The following is a 21451-nucleotide window of genomic DNA, read 5'->3' as shown; positions in this document are numbered from 1 at the left end:
ACACACACTGACTCTTACTGGGGTACAGGTCCCACAGACACTGACTCTCACTGGGGCACAATCACACACACACTGGCTATTACTCGGGTATAGGTCGCACACACACTGACTCTCACTAGGATAAGGGACCACACACACTGAATCTCACAGGGGTACAGTCTCACACACTGACTCTCACTGGGGTAGAGTTCCACACCCACTGATTCTCACTGGGGTATGGGTCCCACACACACTGACTCTCACTGGGGTACAGTCTCAGACACACTGGCTCTCACTGTGGTACAGTTCCACACACAGTGACTCTCACTGGGGTACAGTCCCACACACACTGATTCTCACTTGGGTACAATCCCACACACAATGACTCTCACAAGGGTACGAGGCCCACACACACTGACTCTCACTGGCGTACAGGTCGACACACACTGACTCTCACTGGGGTACGGGTCCCTCACACACTGACTCTCACTGGGGTACAGTCGCACACAAACTGACTCTCACTGGGGTACAGTCCAACACACACTGTCTCTCACTGGGGTGCACTCCCACATACAGTTACTCTCATTGGGGTACAGTCCCACACACACTGAATCTCACTGGGGTACAGTCTCACACACAATGAATCTCACTGGTGCACAGCTCCCACATACATCAACTATCACTGGGGTACGGGACAAACACACACTGAATCTCACTGGGATACAATCCCACACACACTGACTCTCACTGGGGTACAGTCTCACACACACTGACTCTCACTGGGGTACAGGTCCCACAGTCACTGACTCTCATTGGGGTAGAGTCGCACACACACTAATACTCTCTGGGGTACGTGTCCCACACACACTGACTCTCACTGGGGTACGGGTCCCACACACACTGACTCTTACTGGGGTACAGGTCCAACACACACTGACTCTCGCTGGGGTACAGCTCCCACACACACTGACTCTCACTGTGGTACAGTCCCATACACACTGACTCTCACTGGGGTACGGGTCCCATTCACACTGACTCTCACTGGGCCATGGGTCCCACACACACCAACTGTTACTGGGGTATGGGTCCCACTCGCACTGACTCTCACTGGAATTACACGCCCACACACAGTTCCTCTCATTGGGGTACAGGACACACACACACTGAATCTCACTGGGGTACAGTCACACACACACTGACTCTCAATGTGGTACAGGTCCCACATTCACTTACTCTCAATGGGGTACAGTCCCACAAACACTGACTCTCAGTGGAGTACAGGTCCCTCACACACTGACTCTCACTGGGGTACAGGTCTCACACACACTGACTCTCACTGGGGTACAGTCACACACACACTGACTCTCAGTGGGGTACAGGTCCCACACACACTGACTCTCACTGTGGTACAGATCCCACACACACTGACTCTCACTGGGGTACAGGTCCCACACACACTGACTCTCACTGGGTTACAGGTCCCACACACACGGACTCTCACTGGGGTACAGGTCCCACACTCACTGACTCTCACTGGGATACAGTCACACACACACTGACTCTCACTGGGATACAGTCTCACACACACTGACTCTCACTCGGGTATGTGTCCCAATCACACTGACTCTCACAAGGGTACAGTTTCACACACACTGACTCTCACTGGAGTATGGGTCCCTCACACACCGACTCTCACTGGGGTACAGTCCCACACACACTGACTCTCACTGGGGTACAGTCCAACACACACTGACTCTCACTGGTGTGCACTCCCACACACAGTTACTCTCATTGGGGTACGGGACACACACACACTGAATCTCACTGGGGTACAGTCCCACACATACTGAATCTCACTGGGGTACAGTCTCACACACACTGAATCTCACTGGGGCACGGCTCCCACATACAGCAACTGTCACTGGGGTACGGGACACACACACACTGAATCACACTGGGGTACAATCCCACACACACTGACTCTCACTGGGGTACAGTCTCACACACACTGACTCTCACTGGGGCACAATCACACACACACTGACTACTACTGGGGTGCAGATCCCACACACACTGACTTCTACTGGGGTACGGGTTCCACACACACTGCCTGTCACTGGAGTACGGTTCCCACACACACTGACTCTCACTGGGGTACAGGTCCCACACACAATGACTCTCACTGGGGTACGAGTCGCACACACACTAATACTCTCTGGGTACGTGTCCCACACACACTGACTCTCACTGGGGTACGGGTCCCACACACACTGACTCTCACTGGGGTACGGGTCCCACACACACTGACTCTCACTGGGGCATAATCACACACACACTGACTCTCACTGGGGTACAGGTCCAACACACACTGACTCTCGCTGGGGTACAGGTCCCACACACACTGACTATCACTGTGGTACAGTCCAACACACACTCACTCTCACTGGGGTATGGGTCCCACACACAATGACTCTCACTGTGGTACAGTCCCACACACTCTGATTCTCACTGGGGTACTGGTCCCATTCACACTGACTCTCACTGGGCCACGGGTCCCACACACACCGACTGTCACTGGGGTACGGGTTCCACACACACTGACTCTCACTGGGGCATAATCACACACACAATTACTCTCACTTGGGTACAGGTCCAACACACACTGACTCATACTGGGGTACAGGTCCCACACACACTGACTCACACTGGGGTACAGGTCCCACACACACTGACTCTCATTGGAGTACGGGTCTCACACAAACTGACTCTCACTAGGGTACAGTGGCACACACACTGACTCTCACTGGGGTACAGGTCCCACACACACTTACTCTCACTGGGGTAGAGTTCCACACACACTGACTCTCACTGGGGTATGGGTCCCACTCGCACTGACTCTCACTGCAGTTACACGCCCACACACAGTTCCTCTCATTGGGGTACAGGACACGCACACACTGAATCTCACTGGGGTACAGTCACACACACACTGACTCTCAATGTGGTACAGGTCCCACATTCACTTACTGTCAATGGGGTACAGTTCCACAAACACTGACTCTCACTGGGTTACAGGTCCCTCACACACTGACTCTCACTGGGGTACAGGTCTCACACACACTGACTCTCACTGGGTTACAGGTCCCACACACACGGACTCTCACTGGGGTACAGGTCCCACACTCACTGACTCTCACTGGGATACAGTCACACACACACTGACTCTCACTAGGATACATTCTCACACACACTGACTCTCACTCGGGTATGGGTCCCAATCACACTGACTCTCACAAGGGTACAGTTTCACACACACTGACTCTCACTGGAGTACGGGTCCCTCACACACTGACTCTCACTGGGGTACAGTCATACACATACTGACTCTCACTGGGGTACAGTCCAACACACACTGACTCTCACTGGGGTGCACTCCCACACACAGTTACTCTCATTGGGGTATGGGACACACACACACTGAATCTCACTGGGGTACAGTCCCACACATACTGAATCTCACTGGGGTACAGTCTCACACACACTGAATCTCACTGGGGCACGGCTCCCACATACAGCAACTGTCACTGGGGTACGGGACACACACACACTGACTCTCACTGTGGTACACGTCCCACACACAATGACTCTCACTGGGGTACGAGTCGCACACACACTAATACTCTCTGGGGTACGTGTCCCACACACACTGACTCTCACTGGGGTACGGGTCCCACACACACTGACTCTCACTGGGGTACGGGTCCCACACACACTGACTCTCACTGGGGCATAATCACACACACACTGTCTCTCACAAGGGGTACAGGTCCAACACACACTGACTCTCGCTGGGGTACAGGTCCCACACACACTGACTATCACTGTGGTACAGTCCAACACACACTCACTCTCACTGGGGTATGGGTCCCACACACAATGACTCTCACTGTGGTACAGTCCCACACACACTGACTCTCACTGGGGTACTGGTCCCATTCACACTGACTCTCACTGGGCCACGGGTCCCACACACACTGACTGTCACTGGGGCATAATCACACACACACTTACTCTCACTTGGGTACAGGTCCAACACACACTGACTCATACTGGGGTACAGGTCCCACACAGTTACTCTCACTGGGGTATAGTCCCACACACACTGACTATCACTGGGATACGTGTCCCACACACACTGACTCTCACTGGGGTACAGGTCCCACACACACTTACTCTCACTGGGGTACAGTTCCACACTCACTGACTCTCACTGGGGTACGGGTCCCACACACACTGACTCTCACTGGGGTACAGTCTCACACACACTGACTCTCACTGTGGTACAGTTCCACACACACTGACTCTCACTGGGGTACGGGTCCCAGACAAACTAACTCTCACTGGGGTACAGGTCGCACACACACTGACTCTTACTGGGGTACAGGTCCCACACACACTGACTCTCACTGGGGCACAATCACACACACACTGACTCTCACTGGTGTACAGTTCCACAGACACTGATTCTCATTGGGGTACGGGTCCCACGCACACTGACTCTCACTGGGGTATGTGTCCCACACACACTGACTCTCACTGGAGTACAGTACCCATACACACTGACTCTCACTGGGGTGTGTGTCCCACACACACTGACTCTCACTGGGGTACAGGACCCATACACACTGACTCTCACTGGGGTACAGTTCCACACACACTTACTCTCACTGGGGTACAGTCCAACACACACTGACTCTCACTGGGGTGCACTCCCACACACAGTTATTCTCAGTGGGGTACGGGACACACACACTGACTCTCACTGGGGCACAATCACACACACACTGACTCTCACTAGGATAAGGGACCACACACATTGACTCTCACTGGGTACGGGTCCCAGACACACTGACTCTCTCTGGGGTACGTGTCCGACACACACTGACTCTCGCTGGCGTACGCGTCACACACACACTGACTCTTACTGGGGTACAGGTCCCACAGACACTGACTCTCACTGGGGCACAATCACACACACACTGGCTATTACTCGGGTATAGGTCGCACACACACTGACTCTCACTAGGATAAGGGACCACACACACTGAATCTCACAGGGGTACAGTCTCACACACTGACTCTCACTGGGGTAGAGTTCCACACCCACTGATTCTCACTGGGGTATGGGTCCCACACACACTGACTCTCACTGGGGTACAGTCTCAGACACACTGGCTCTCACTGTGGTACAGTTCCACACACAGTGACTCTCACTGGGGTACAGTCCCACACACACTGATTCTCACTTGGGTACAATCCCACACACAATGACTCTCACAAGGGTACGAGGCCCACACACACTGACTCTCACTGGCGTACAGGTCGACACACACTGACTCTCACTGGGGTACGGGTCCCTCACACACTGACTCTCACTGGGGTACAGTCGCACACAAACTGACTCTCACTGGGGTACAGTCCAACACACACTGTCTCTCACTGGGGTGCACTCCCACATACAGTTACTCTCATTGGGGTACAGTCCCACACACACTGAATCTCACTGGGGTACAGTCTCACACACAATGAATCTCACTGGTGCACAGCTCCCACATACATCAACTATCACTGGGGTACGGGACAAACACACACTGAATCTCACTGGGATACAATCCCACACACACTGACTCTCACTGGGGTACAGTCTCACACACACTGACTCTCACTGGGGTACAGGTCCCACAGTCACTGACTCTCATTGGGGTAGAGTCGCACACACACTAATACTCTCTGGGGTACGTGTCCCACACACACTGACTCTCACTGGGGTACGGGTCCCACACACACTGACTCTTACTGGGGTACAGGTCCAACACACACTGACTCTCGCTGGGGTACAGCTCCCACACACACTGACTCTCACTGTGGTACAGTCCCATACACACTGACTCTCACTGGGGTACGGGTCCCATTCACACTGACTCTCACTGGGCCATGGGTCCCACACACACCAACTGTTACTGGGGTATGGGTCCCACTCGCACTGACTCTCACTGGAATTACACGCCCACACACAGTTCCTCTCATTGGGGTACAGGACACACACACACTGAATCTCACTGGGGTACAGTCACACACACACTGACTCTCAATGTGGTACAGGTCCCACATTCACTTACTCTCAATGGGGTACAGTCCCACAAACACTGACTCTCAGTGGAGTACAGATCCCACACACACTGACTCTCACTGGGGTACAGGTCCCACACACACTGACTCTCACTGGGTTACAGGTCCCACACACACGGACTCTCACTGGGGTACAGGTCCCACACTCACTGACTCTCACTGGGATACAGTCACACACACACTGACTCTCACTGGGATACAGTCTCACACACACTGACTCTCACTCGGGTATGTGTCCCAATCACACTGACTCTCACAAGGGTACAGTTTCACACACACTGACTCTCACTGGAGTATGGGTCCCTCACACACCGACTCTCACTGGGGTACAGTCCCACACACACTGACTCTCACTGGGGTACAGTCCAACACACACTGACTCTCACTGGTGTGCACTCCCACACACAGTTACTCTCATTGGGGTACGGGACACACACACACTGAATCTCACTGGGGTACAGTCCCACACATACTGAATCTCACTGGGGTACAGTCTCACACACACTGAATCTCACTGGGGCACGGCTCCCACATACAGCAACTGTCACTGGGGTACGGGACACACACACACTGAATCACACTGGGGTACAATCCCACACACACTGACTCTCACTGGGGTACAGTCTCACACACACTGACTCTCACTGGGGCACAATCACACACACACTGACTACTACTGGGGTGCAGATCCCACACACACTGACTTCTACTGGGGTACGGGTTCCACACACACTGCCTGTCACTGGAGTACGGTTCCCACACACACTGACTCTCACTGGGGTACAGGTCCCACACACAATGACTCTCACTGTGGTACGAGTCGCACACACACTAATACTCTCTGGGTACGTGTCCCACACACACTGACTCTCACTGGGGTACGGGTCCCACACACACTGACTCTCACTGGGGTACGGGTCCCACACACACTGACTCTCACTGGGGCATAATCACACACACACTGACTCTCACTGGGGTACAGGTCCAACACACACTGACTCTCGCTGGGGTACAGGTCCCACACACACTGACTATCACTGCGGTACAGTCCAACACACACTCACTCTCACTGGGGTATGGGTCCCACACACAATGACTCTCACTGTGGTACAGTCCCACACACTCTGATTCTCACTGGGGTACTGGTCCCATTCACACTGACTCTCACTGGGCCACGGGTCCCACACACACCGACTCTCACTGGGGCATAATCACACACACAATTACTCTCACTTGGGTACAGGTCCAACACACACTGACTCATACTGGGGTACAGGTCCCACACACACTGACTCTCACTGGGGTACAGGTCCCACACACACTGACTCTCATTGGGGTACGGGTCTCACACAAACTGACTCTCACTAGGGTACAGTGGCACACACACTGACTCTCACTGGGGTACAGGTCCCACACACACTTACTCTCACTGGGGTAGAGTTCCACACACACTGACTCTCACTGGGGTATGGGTCCCACTCGCACTGACTCTCACTGCAGTTACACGCCCACACACAGTTCCTCTCATTGGGGTACAGGACACGCACACACTGAATCTCACTGGGGTACAGTCACACACACACTGACTCTCAATGTGGTACAGGTCCCACATTCACTTACTGTCAATGGGGTACAGTTCCACAAACACTGACTCTCACTGGGTTACAGGTCCCTCACACACTGACTCTCACTGGGGTACAGGTCTCACACACACTGACTCTCACTGGGTTACAGGTCCCACACACACGGACTCTCACTGGGGTACAGGTCCCACACTCACTGACTCTCACTGGGATACAGTCACACACACACTGACTCTCACTAGGATACATTCTCACACACACTGACTCTCACTCGGGTATGGGTCCCAATCACACTGACTCTCACAAGGGTACAGTTTCACACACACTGACTCTCACTGGAGTACGGGTCCCTCACACACTGACTCTCACTGGGGTACAGTCATACACACACTGACTCTCACTGGGGTACAGTCCAACACACACTGACTCTCACTGGGGTGCACTCCCACACACAGTTACTCTCATTGGGGTATGGGACACACACACACTGAATCTCACTGGGGTACAGTCCCACACATACTGAATCTCACTGGGGTACAGTCTCACACACACTGAATCTCACTGGGGCACGGCTCCCACATACAGCAACTGTCACTGGGGTACGGGACACACACACACTGACTCTCACTGTGGTACACGTCCCACACACAATGACTCTCACTGGGGTACGAGTCGCACACACACTAATACTCTCTGGGGTACGTGTCCCACACACACTGACTCTCACTGGGGTACGGGTCCCACACACACTGACTCTCACTGGGGTACGGGTCCCACACACACTGACTCTCACTGGGGCATAATCACACACACACTGTCTCTCACAAGGGGTACAGGTCCAACACACACTGACTCTCGCTGGGGTACAGGTCCCACACACACTGACTATCACTGTGGTACAGTCCAACACACACTCACTCTCACTGGGGTATGGGTCCCACACACAATGACTCTCACTGTGGTACAGTCCCACACACACTGACTCTCACTGGGGTACTGGTCCCATTCACACTGACTCTCACTGGGCCACGGGTCCCACACACACTGACTGTCACTGGGGCATAATCACACACACACTTACTCTCACTTGGGTACAGGTCCAACACACACTGACTCATACTGGGGTACAGGTCCCACACAGTTACTCTCACTGGGGTATAGTCCCACACACACTGACTATCACTGGGATACGTGTCCCACACACACTGACTCTCACTGGGGTACAGGTCCCACACACACTTACTCTCACTGGGGTACAGTTCCACACTCACTGACTCTCACTGGGGTACGGGTCCCACACACACTGACTCTCACTTGGGTACAGTCTCACACACACTGACTCTCACTGTGGTACAGTTCCACACACACTGACTCTCACTGGGGTACGGGTCCCAGACAAACTAACTCTCACTGGGGTACAGGTCGCACACACACTGACTCTCACTGGGATGCACGCCCACACACAGTTACTCTCATTGGGGTACGGGACACACACACACTGAATCTCACTGTGGTACAGGTCCCACATTCACTTACTCTCACTGGGGTACAGTCCCACAAACACTGACTCTCAGTGGGGTACAGTCTCACAAACACTGACTCTCACTCGGGTGCGGGTCCCACACACACTGACTCTCACTGGGGTACAGGTCCCACACACACTTACTCTCACTGGGGTACAGTTCCACACTCACTGACTCTCACTGGGGTACGGGTCCCACACACACTGACTCTCACTTGGGTACAGTCTCACACACACTGACTCTCACTGTGGTACAGTTCCACAAACACTGACTCTCACTCGGGTGCGGGTCCCACACACACTGACTCTCACTGGGGTACGCAGGGGCACATATTGTTCTGTCTCCTGGCGGGAGTGGCACTACATCCAGCAGAATTAACTTTCTGGTAAATTGTGAGATTTAAAAGTCTGCGTAAAGTGCGGCCTATTTCCAAGTTAGTCTCAAATTCTAAAGAAAATGACGAGAAGTTTTGGAAGTGGAGTTGTGAGGTGATTGGAATTAAGTGTGGAAGGACTACAAAGTAATATGGAAAGTATGAGGACATGCTGTTCACGGAAATTATTGACCAAGGCTTCTGCCCATGGTTACCAAGGTACCGGATGGTACTTTTGGCGGAATATTCATCGTCGAGGTCGCTCGAAGCTCGGTTGGTGGCAAATGGACGGCGTACGCCACCAATCTGGGTGGCAGCGGGCGGGAGGTCGCATTCTCGGCGGCAGAGGCGCTTGCCGCCCATGTGCCGCCGAGGATGATGTCGGGCCCAGGGAGGGTCGAAGATGTGGAACTAAAATCATCATCAACAAAAAACCAAACATCTGAGGACCTTCGGGGGACCCCCATCCAGGTAAGTAACTGTACAAAAATAAGTTTAAAACATTCCACTGACCTTTTGTACTGGATCTTGACACTCACCATTCAGGACAGAGCAGCCCCCACGCAGCGGCTCACCGCCGACTCCCGCCCGCAGCAATCCGCTATCTCGGCGTGCTGGAGTCGGCTCTCCCCCCCCCGCCCATTCCAGGCCACGTCGAAAGTGGCACTGGGCGCATCGAGCAGAGGAATGTTGGCAGCAGTGGGTGGCAGTGGGGGGCAGTGGGGGCAGTGGGCATTGTGAGGCAGTGGGCAGTGGGTGGCAGTGGGTGGCAGTGGGCAGTGGGGGGCAGTGGGCAGTGGATGGCAGTGGGCAGTGGGGGCAGTGGGTGGCAGTGGGCATTGGGGGCAGTGGGCAGTGGGGGGCAGTGGGCAGTGGATGGCAGTGGGCAGTGGGGGGCAGTGGGTGGCAGTGGGCATTGGGGGCAGTGGGCAGTGGGGGGCAGTGTGGTGCAGTGGGTGGGAGTGGGCAGTGGGGAGCAGTGGGCAGTGGATGGCAGGGGGCAGTGGGGGCAGTGGGGGACAGTGGGCAGTGGATGGCAGTGGGCAGTGGGGGGCAGTGGGCATAGTGAGGCAGTGGGCAGTGGGCATTGTGAGGCAGTGGGCAGTGGGGGGCAGTGGGGGGCAGTGGGCAGTGGGGGGCAGTGGGCAGTGGATGGCAGTGGGCAGTGGGGAGCAGTGGGTGGCAGTGGGCATTGGGGGCAGTGGGCAGTGGGGGGCAGTGTGGTGCAGTGGGTGGGAGTGGGCAGTGGGGAGCAGTGGGCAGTGGATGGCAGGGGGCAGTGGGGGCAGTGGGGGACAGTGGGCAGTGGATGGCAGTGGGCAGTGGGGGGCAGTGGGGGCAGTGGGCAGCAGTGGGGAGCAGTGGGCAGTGGGGGGCAGTGGGCAGTGGGGGGCAGTGAGGGGCAGTGGGTGGCAGTGGGGGGCAGTGGGACGCAGTGGGCAGTGGATGGCAGTGGGCAGTGGATGGCAGTGGGCAGTGGGGGCAGTGGGCAGTGGGGGCAGTGGGTGGCAGTGGGGGGAGTGGATGGCAGTGGGCGGCAGTGGATGGCAGTGGATGGCAGTGGGCAGTGGGGGCAGTGGGCAGTGGGGGGCAGTGGGGGCAGTGGGCAGTGGGGGGCAGTGGGTGGCAGTGGGCAGTGGATGGCAGTGGGCAATGGGGGGCAGTGGGTGGCAGTGGACAGTGGGGGACAGTGGGGGCAGTGGGTAGTGGGGGACAGTGGGGGGCAGTGGGCAGTGGGGGGCAGTGGGCAGTGGGGGGCAGTGGGTGGCAGTGGGGGAAGTAGATGGCAGTGGGCAGTGGGGGGCAGTGGGTGGCAGTGGGGGCAGTGGATGGCAGTGGGCAGTGGTGGCAGTGGGCAGTGGGGGGCAGTGGGGGCAGTGGGCAGTGGGCAGTGGGGGGCAGTGGGTGGCAGTGGGCAGTGGATGGCAGTGGGCAGTGGGGGGCAGTGGGTGGCAGTGGACCCTGGGGGACAGTGGGGGCAGTGGGTAGTGGGGGACAGTGGGGGGCAGTGGGCAGTGGGGGGCAGTGGACAGTGGGGGGCAGTGGGGGACAGTGGGGGCAATGGGTAGTGGGGGACAGTGGGGGGCAGTGGGCAGTGGGGGGCAGTGGACAGTGGGGGGCAGTGGGGGACAGTGGGGGCAGTGGGTAGTGGGGGGCAGTGGGGGGCAGTGGGTGGCAGTGGGCAGTTGGGGGCAGTGGGCAGTGGGGGACAGTGGGGGCAGTGGGTAGTGGGCAGTAGGGGGCAGTGGGCAGTGAATGGCAGTGGGCAGTGGGGGGCAGTGGGCGGCAGTGGGGGGCAGTGGGGGCAGTGGCCGGAGTGGGCAGTAATTTGATCAATTTCAGCCCCCAGGGTCTTTTATAACCATGTCAACATTTTTTTGAAGTTAGAGTAGTTCCACTACAGAGGAATCTAATTATGGAGAATGAAGGCATTAAATAAATACTGGAGTATTGTGTCCAAACCAAGGCACTGTGGGGCTTAGGAACCCAGTGTAAGGCCCAGGAAACCAAACTCTGTGATTAACCTTTTTAATCATTCTGTATCGAAACCTAGAAACATAGAAACAATGTGCAGGAGTAGGCCATTCGGCCCTTCGATCCTGCACCACCATTCAATAAGATCATGGCTGATCATTCCCTCAGTATCCCTTTCCTGCTTTCTCTCCATAACCCTCGATCCCTTTAGCCGTGAGGGCCATATCTAACTCCCTCTTGTATATATCCAACGAACTGGCCTCGACAACTTTCTGTGGTAGAGAATTCCACAGGTTCACAATTTTCTGCGTGAAGAAGTTTCTCCTCATCTCAGTCCTATATGGCTTACCCCTTATCCTTAGACTATGACCCCTGGTTCTGAACTTCCCCAACATTGGAAATATTCTTCCAGCATCTAACCTGTCCAGTTCCATCATAATTTTATATGTTTCTATGAGATCCCCTCTCATTCTTCTAAACTCCAGTGAGTATAAGCCTAGCCGATCCAGTCTTTCTTCATATATCTGTCCTGCCATCCCGGGAATCAGTCTGGTGAACCTTCGCTGCACTCCCTCAATAGCAAGCACGTCCTTCCTCAGATTAGGAGACCAAAACTGAACACAATATTCCAGTTGAGGCCTCACCAAGGCCCTGTACAACTGCAGTAAGACCTCCTGCTCCTGTACTCAAATCCCCTAGCTATGAAGGCCAACATGCCATTTGCCTTCTTCACCGCCTGCTGTACCTGCATGCCAACTTTCAATGACTGATGAACCATGACACCCAGGTCCTGTTGCACCTCCCCTTTTCCTAATATGTCACCATTCAGATAATATGCTGCCTTCCTGTTTTTGTCACTAAAGTGGATAACCTCACATTTATCCACATTATACTGCATCTGCCATGCATTTGCCCACTAATCTAACCTGTCCAAGTCACCCTGCAGCCTCTTAGCATCCTCCTCACAGCTCACACTGCCACCCAGCTTAGTGTTATCTGCAAACTTGAAGATATTACATTTAATTCCTTCATCCAAATCATTAATGTATATTGTAAATAGCTGGGGGTCCAGCAGTGAACCTTACGGTACCCCACTAGTCATTGCCTGCCATTCAGAAACGGACCCGTTTATTCCCGCTCTTTGCTTCCTGTCTGCCAACCAGTTCTCTATCCATGTCAGTACATTACCCCCAATACCATGTGCCTTAATTTTGCATACTAATCTATTGTGTGGGACCTTGTCAAAAGCCTTTTGAATGTCCAAATATACCACATCCACTTGTCCACTCTGCTCGTTACATCCTCAAAAAACTCTGGAAAATTTGTCAAGCATGATTTCCCTTTCATAAGTCCATGCTGACTTGGACCAATCCTGTCACTGCTTTCCAAATGTGCTGCTATTACATCTTTAATAATTGATTCCAGCATTTCCCCCACCACCGATGTCAGGCTAACCAGTCTATAATTCTCTGTTTTCTCTCTCCCTCCTTTTTTAAAAAGTGGGGTTACATTAGCTACCCTCCAATCCATAGGAACTGAACCAGAGTCTATAGAATGTTGGAAAATGACCACCAATGCATCTACTATTTTTAGGGCAACTTCCTTAAGTACTCTGGGATGCAGACTATCAGGCCTGGGGATTTATCGGCCTTCAGTTCCATCAGTTTCCCTAACACCATTTCCTGACTAATAAGGATTTCCTTCAGTTCCTCCTTCTCGCTAGATCCTCGGTCCCCTAGTATTTTCGGGAGGTTATTCGTGTCTTCCTTAGTGAAGACAGAATCAAAGTATTTGTTCAATTGGTCTGCTATTTCCTTGTTCCCCATTATGAATTCACTTGATTCTGACTGCAAGGGACCTACATTTGTCTTCACTAATCTTTTTCTCTTCACATATCTTTAGGAGCTTTTGCAGTCAGTTTTTATGTTCCCTGCAAGCTTACTCTCATACTCTATTTTCCCCCTCCTAATTAAACCCTTTGTCCTCCTCTGCTGAATTCTAAATTTCTCCCAGTCCTCAGATTTGCTGTTTTTTCTGGCCAATTTATAAAAGCCTCTTCCTTGGATTTAACACTATCCCTAATTTCCCTTGTTAACCACGGTTGAACCACTTTTCCTGTTTTATTTTATGCCAGACAGGGATGTACAATAGTTGTAATTCATCAATGTGATCTTTAAATGTCTGCCGTCAATCCTTTAAGTATCATTTGCCAGTCTATCCCAGCCAAATCACATCTCACACCATCAAAGTTTCTTTTCTTTAAGTTCAGGACCCTAGTCTCTGAATTAACTATGTCGCTCTCCATCTTAATGAAGAATTTTACCATATTATGGCCACAGTAAAATGGTTAAACACGAAAGCTGTAAATATTGACTTCCTGTAAGATGTGAGAACCTGGGAGACTCCTGTTTAATATGCATAATGTTAATCTGTAGAGAAACCCAAACACAATGGAAACGATACTAACCATTTGTAGAAATGTAAACACCAATATTGACTAAACCTTTGTCGAATTGTAATCAGCGATACTGAACACAGTGAGATCCATGATAGAGCTAGACTTGACAATAGGCCAGGCTGTGAGGTGCTAAATGCATGCTCACAAAGTAGATAAATCATCGATGGATCAAAGGAAGGATTTTAATGCGTGACAGGTAACCATAGAAACAAAGCCTGAGATAAGGCGGGGTTAAAACACACGGCTGACGAGGAACTACAGTTGTGAGAGCAAGGTGACACAGTCAGTCATCAGATGTTGTGCTCCATAAGCCCATCAGATCATGGGGTTGATGGTGAGTGCACAGGGAAAATGAGGTAGCCACTCAGCAAAGACCAGTGGGAACATGGCTCCCGTCGAGGAAGGGTAGCCCGGTCAGTCATCAGAAGACGCACATTACGGCACATCAGCGGACCACTGGGATGATCGTGAGCACGCAAGGAACTGAGTAACTGGTAACTATAACGTCGCATAGTAGCTCCAGGTACAGACTGATAGGTTAATGTTGATAACAGGTTGATCAGACTCAGTAAATACTGCCTCGCACAGTGGGAATTATAATTATTGGTGTTTTGTCATTATTTTTCAGAGTCGATGATGAGGAATAGCCGGTGGTGTTAACTAATTGTTCTTGCCCGCGACAAATGAATCCGGGAAAAAAAACATCGTCCTACAGCACCACACTTTAGGAAAGACGTGAAGGCTTTGGAGAGGGTACAGAATAGATTTACCAGAATGGTTCCAGGGATGAGAGATTATAGTTACATGGTCAGACTGGAGAAACAGGTTATGCAGCAGAGAAGGCCAAGAGGAGATTTAATGGAAGTGTTTAAAATCATGAAGGGTTTAGATCGAGTAAATATGGAGATACTGTTTCCAACAGCTGAAGGGTGGGTAACCAGAGGGCACAGATTTAAGGGGATTAGCAAATGAGCCAGAGGCGGCAGGAGGTAAAACCTTCTACACAACGAGTGGTTAGGGTCTGGAATTCACGGCCTGATAGGCTGCTGGATATAGAGCCAATAGCAGCCTTCACAAGGGAATTGGATAAATACCTGAAGGAGACGGATTGGAGGGATATAGAAACATAGAAACATAGAAAATAGGTGCAGGAGTAGGCCATTCAGCCCTTCGAGCCTGCACCATCATTCAATAAGATCATGGCTGATCATTCCCTCAGTACCCCTTTCCTGCTTTCTCTCCATATTCCTTGATCCCTTTAGCCGTAAGGGCCATATCTAACTCCCTCTTGAATATATCCAATGAATTGGCATCAACAACTCTCTGCGGCAGGGAATTCCACAGGTTAACAACTCTCTGAGTGAAAAGTTTCTCCTCATCTCAGTCCTAAATGGCCTACCTCTTATCCTAAGACTGTCCCCTAGTTCTGGACTTCCCCAACATCGGGAACATTCTTCCTGCATCTAACCTGTCCCGTCTCATTAGAATCTTATACGTTTCTATAAGATCCCCTCTCATCCTTCTAAACTCCAGTGAATAAAGGCCCAGTTGATCCAGTCTCTCCTCATATGTCAGTCCAGCCATCCCTGGAATCAGTCTGGTGAACCTTCGCTGCACTCCCTCAATACCAAGAACGTCCTTCCTCAGATTAGGAGACCAAAACTGAACACAATATTCCAGGTGAGGCCTCACCAAGGCCCTGTACAACTGCAGTAAGACCTCCCTGCTCCTCCTATACTCAAATCCCCTCGCTATGAAGGCCAACATGCCATTTGCCTTCTTCACCACCTGCTGTAGCTGCATGCCAACTTTCAGTGACTGATGAACCATGACACGCAGGTCTCGTTGCACTCCCCTTTTCCAAATCTGCCGCCATTCAGATAATATTCTGCCTTCGTGTTTTTGCCCCCAAAGTGGACAACCTCACATTTATCCATATTATACTGCATTTGCCCAGTCATCTAACCTGTCCAAATCACTCTGCAGCATCTTAGCGTCCTCCTCACAGCTCTCACCGCCACCCAGTTTAGTGTCATCTGCAAACTTGGAGTTATTACACTCAATTCCTTCATCCAAATCATGAATGGATATTGTAGAGAGCTGGGGTCCCAGCACTGAGCCCTACGGCACCCCACTAGTCACTGGCTCCCATTCCAAAAAGGACCCATTTATCCTGACTCTCTGCTTCCTGTCTGCCAACCAATTCTCTATCCACGCCAGTACATTACCACCAATACCATGTGCTTTGATTTTGCACACCAATCTCTTATGTGGGAGCTTGTCAAAGGCCTTTTGAAAGTCTAAATACACCACATCCACTGGTTTTCCCTTGTCCACTCTACTAGGTACATCCTCAAAAAATTCCAGAACATTTGTCAAGCATGATTTCCCTTTCATAAATCCATACTGACTTGGACCGATCCTATCACTGCTTTCCAAATGCATTGCTATTTCATCTTTAATAATTGATTCCAACATTTTCCCCACTACTGATGTCAGCATAACCGGTCTATAATTACCCGTTTTATCTCTCCCTCCTTTTCTAAAAAGTGGTGTTAGCTACCCTCCAGTCCATAGGAACTGATCCAGAGTTGATAGGCTGTTGGAAAATGATCACCAATGCATCCACTATTTCTAGGGCCACTTCCTTAAGTACTCTGGGATGCAGACAATCAGGCCCCGGGTATTTATTGGCTTTCAATCCCATCAATTTCCCCAACACAATTTCCCGCCTAATAAGGATATCCTTCAGTTCCTCCTTCTCACTCGGTCCCCTAGTACATCCGGAAGGTTTTTTGTGTCTTCCTTCATGAAGACAGAACCAAAGTATTTGTTCAATTGGTCTGCCATTTCTTTGTTCCCCATTATAAATTCACCTGAGTCCGACTGCAAGGGACCTACGTTTGCCTTCACTAATCTTTTTCTCTTCACATATCTATAGAAGCTTTTGCAGTCAGTTTTTATGTTCCTGGCAAGCTTCCTCTCATACTCTATTTTCCCCTTCCTAATTAAACCCTTTGTCCTCCTCTGCTGAATTCTAAATTTCTCCCAGTCCTCAGGTTTGCTGTTTTTTCTGGCCAATTATTTATGCCTCTTCCTTGGATCTAATACTATCCTTAATTTCCCTTGTTAGCCATGGTTGAGCCACTTTCCTCATTTTATTTTTACTCCAGGCAGGGATGTACAATTGTTGAAGTTCATCCATGTGATCTTTAAATGTTTGCCATTGCCTATCCACTGTCAACCCTTTAAGTATCATTTGCCAGTCTGTTCTAGCCAATTCACACCTCATACCGTAGAAGTTAGCTTTCCTTAAGTTCAGGACCCTAGTTTCTGAATTAACTGTGTCACTCTCCATCTTAATAAAGAATTCTACCATATTATGGTCACTCTTCCCCAAGGGGCCTCGCACAACAAGATTGCTAATTAGTCCCTTCTCATTACACGTCACCCAGTCTAGGATGGCCAGCTCTCTCGTTGGTCATATTGGTCGAGAAAACCATCCCTAATACAGTCCAGGAAATCCTCCACTGCATTGCTACCAGTTTGGTTAGCCCAATCTATATGTAAATTAAAGTCATCCATGATAACTGCTGTACCTTTATTGCACACATCCTTATTTCTTGTTTGATGCTGTCCCCAACCTCACTACTACTGTTTGGTGGCCTGTACACAACTCCCACCAGCATTTTCTGCCCTTTGGTATTCCGTAGCTCCACCCATACCGATTCCACATCATCCAAGCCAATGTCCTTCCTTACTATTTCTTTAATTTCCTATTTAACCAGCAACGCCACCCCGCCTCCTTTTCCTCTCAGTCTATCCTTCCTAATTATTGAATACCGCTGAATGTTGAGTTCCCAGCCTTGGTCACCCTGGAGCCATGCCTGCGTGATGCCACTTACATCATATCCGTTAACTGCTATCGGCGCCATTAATGTGTCCATCTTATTCCGAATTGAGGCACAGAGCCTTCAAGTTTGTCTTTTTAACACATTTTGCCCCTTTAGAATTTTGCTGTAATGTGGCCCTTTTTGTTTTTTGCCTTGGGTTTCTCTGCCCTCCACTTTTACTATTCTCCTTTCTATCTTTTGCCTCTGTCTCTCTTTTATTCCCCTCTGTTTCCCTGCAGAGGTTCCCATCCCCCTGCTATATTAGTTTAACTCCTCCCCAACAGCACTAGCAAACACTGCCCCTTGGACATTGGTTCCGGTCCTGCCCAGGTGCAGACCGTCCGGTTTGTACTGGTCCCACTTCCATCAGAACCGGTTCCAATGCCCCAGGAATTTGAATCTCTCCCTTTTGCACCACTGCTCAAGCCACGTATTCATCTGAGCTATCCTACTCTGACTAGCATGTGGCACTGGTAGCAATCCTGAGATTACTACCTTTGAGGTCCTACTTTTTAATTTAATTTAACTCCTAGCTCCCTAAATTCGTCTTGTAGGACCTCATCCCGTTTTTTACCTATATCGTTGGTACCTATATGCAGCATGACAACTGGCTGTTCACCCTCCCTTTTCAGAATGTCCTGCACCCGCTCCGAGACATCCTTGACCCTTGCACCAGGGAGACAACATACCATCCTGGAGTCTCGGTTGCAGCCACAGAAACGTCTATCTATTCCCCTTACAATTGAATCCCATATCACTATCGCTGTCCCATTCTTTTTCCTGCCCTCCTGTGCAGCAGAGCCACCCACGGTGCCATGAACTTGGCTGCTGCTGCCCTCCCCTGATGAGTCATCCCCCTCAACAGTACCCAAAGCGGTGTATCTGTTTTGCAGAGGGATGATCGCAGGGGACCCCTGCACTACCTTCCTTGCACTGCTCTTCCTGTTGGTCACCCATTCCCTATCTGGCTGTGTACCCTTTACCTGCGGTAAGACCAACTCACTAAACATGCTATTCACGGCATCGTCAGCATGGTGGATGCTCCAGAGTTCATCCACCCGCAGTTCCAGTGCCGCAATGCGGTCCGTCAGGAGCTGGAGGCGGATACACTTCCCGCACACGTAGTCGCCAGGGACACCGGAAGCGTCCCTGACTTCCCACATAGTACAGGAGGAGCATGACACATAGAAACATAGAAACATAGAAAATAGGTGCAGGAGTAGGCCATTCAGCCCTTCTAGCATGCACCGCCATTCAATGAGTTCATGGCTGAACATGAAACTTCAGTACCCCCTTCCTGCTTTCTCGCCATAACCCTTGATCCCCCGAGTAGTAAGGACTTCATCTAACTCCCTTTTGAATATATTTAGTGAATTGGCCTCAACTACTTTCTGTGGTAGAGAATTCCACAGGTTCACCACTCTCTGGGTGAAGAAGTTTCTCCTCATCTCGGTCCTAAATGGCTTACCCCTTATCCTCAGACTGTGACCCCTGGTTCTGGACTTCCCCAACATTGGGAACATTCTTTCTGCATCTAACCTGTCTAAACCCGTCAGAATTTTAAACGTTTCTATGAGATCCCCTCTCATTCTTCTGAACTCCAGTGAATACAAGCCCAGTTGATCCAATCTTTCTTGATAGGTCAGTCCCGCCATCCCGGGAATCAGTCTGGTGAACCTTCGCTGCACTCCCTCAATAGCAAGAATGTCCTTCCTCAAGTTAGGAGACCAAAACTGTACACAATACTCCAGGTGTGGCCTCACCAAGGCCCTGTACAACTGTAGCAACACCTCCCTGCCCCTGTATTCAAATCCCCTCGCTATGAAGGCCAACATGCCATTTGCTTTCTTAACCGCCTGCTGTACCTGCATGCCAACCTTCAATGACTGATGTACCATGACACCCAGGTCTCGTTGCACCTTCCCTTTTCCTAATCTGTCACCATTCAGATAATAGTCTGTCTCTCTGTTTTTACCACCAAAGTGGATAACCTCACATTTATCCACATTATACTTCATCTGCCATGCATTTGCCCACTCACCTAACCTATCCAAGTCACTCTGCAGCCTAATAGCATCCTCCTCGCAGCTCACACTGCCACCCAACTTAGCATCATCTGCAAATTTGGAGATACTGCATTTAATCCCCTCGTCTAAATCATTAATGTACAATGTAAACAGCTGGGGCCCCAGCACAGAACCTTGCGGCACTCCACTAGTCACTGCCTGCCATTCTGAAAAGTACCCGTTTACTCCTACTCTTTGCTTCCTGTCTGACAACCAGTTCTCAATCCACATCAGCACACTACCCCCAATCCCATGTGCTTTAACTTTGCACATTAATCTCTTGTGTGGGACCTTGTCGAAAGCCTTCTGAAAGTCCAAATATACCACATCAACTGGTTCTCCTTTGTCCACTTTACTGGAAACATCCTCAAAAAATTCCAGAAGATTTGTCAAGCATGATTTCCCTTTCACAAATCCATGCTGACTTGGACCTATCATGTTACCATTTTCCAGATGCACTGCTATGACATCCTTAATAATTGATTCCATCATTTTACCCACTACTGAGGTCAGGCTGACCGGTCTATAATTCCCTGTTTTCTCTCTCCCTCCTTTTTTAAAAAGTGGGGTTACATTGGCTACCCTCCACTCCATAGGAACTGATCCAGAGTCAATGGAATGTTGGAAAATGACTGTCAATGCATCCGCTATTTCCAAGGCCACCTCCTTAAGTACTCTAGGATGCAATCCATCAGGCCCTGGGGATTTATCGGCCTTCAATCCCATCAATTTCCCCAAAACAATTTCCCGACTAATAAAGATTTCCCTCAGTTCCCCTCCTTACTAGACCCTCTGACCCCTTTTATATCCGGAAGGTTGTTTGTATCCTCCTTAGTGAATACCGAACCAAAGTACTTGTTCAATTGGTCCGCCATTTCTTTGTTCCCCGTTATGACTTCCCCTGATTCTGAC

The 21451-nt window shown here is 51.0% G+C and overlaps 1 protein-coding gene across 1 annotated transcript in view; it reads right to left on the bottom strand.

The window, feature by feature from the left end:
- LOC139277449 (transcription factor HIVEP3-like) overlaps window positions 1-10333 on the bottom strand; it is a 197995-nt gene extending 187662 nt beyond the window's left edge. The window contains exon 1 of the mRNA XM_070895920.1: window positions 10161-10333. The gene's annotated coding sequence lies outside the window, so the exon portion shown is untranslated. The remainder of the gene's footprint in view (window positions 1-10160) is intronic.
- Window positions 10334-21451: the final 11118 nt, after the last annotated feature.

This window comes from Pristiophorus japonicus, chromosome 12, assembly GCF_044704955.1.
Source record: "Pristiophorus japonicus isolate sPriJap1 chromosome 12, sPriJap1.hap1, whole genome shotgun sequence".
NCBI classification, from domain to species: Eukaryota; Metazoa; Chordata; class Chondrichthyes; family Pristiophoridae; genus Pristiophorus; species Pristiophorus japonicus.
The sequence above is the reverse complement of the archived record's forward strand: the minus strand, read 5'-3'. Positions and strand labels throughout refer to the sequence as shown.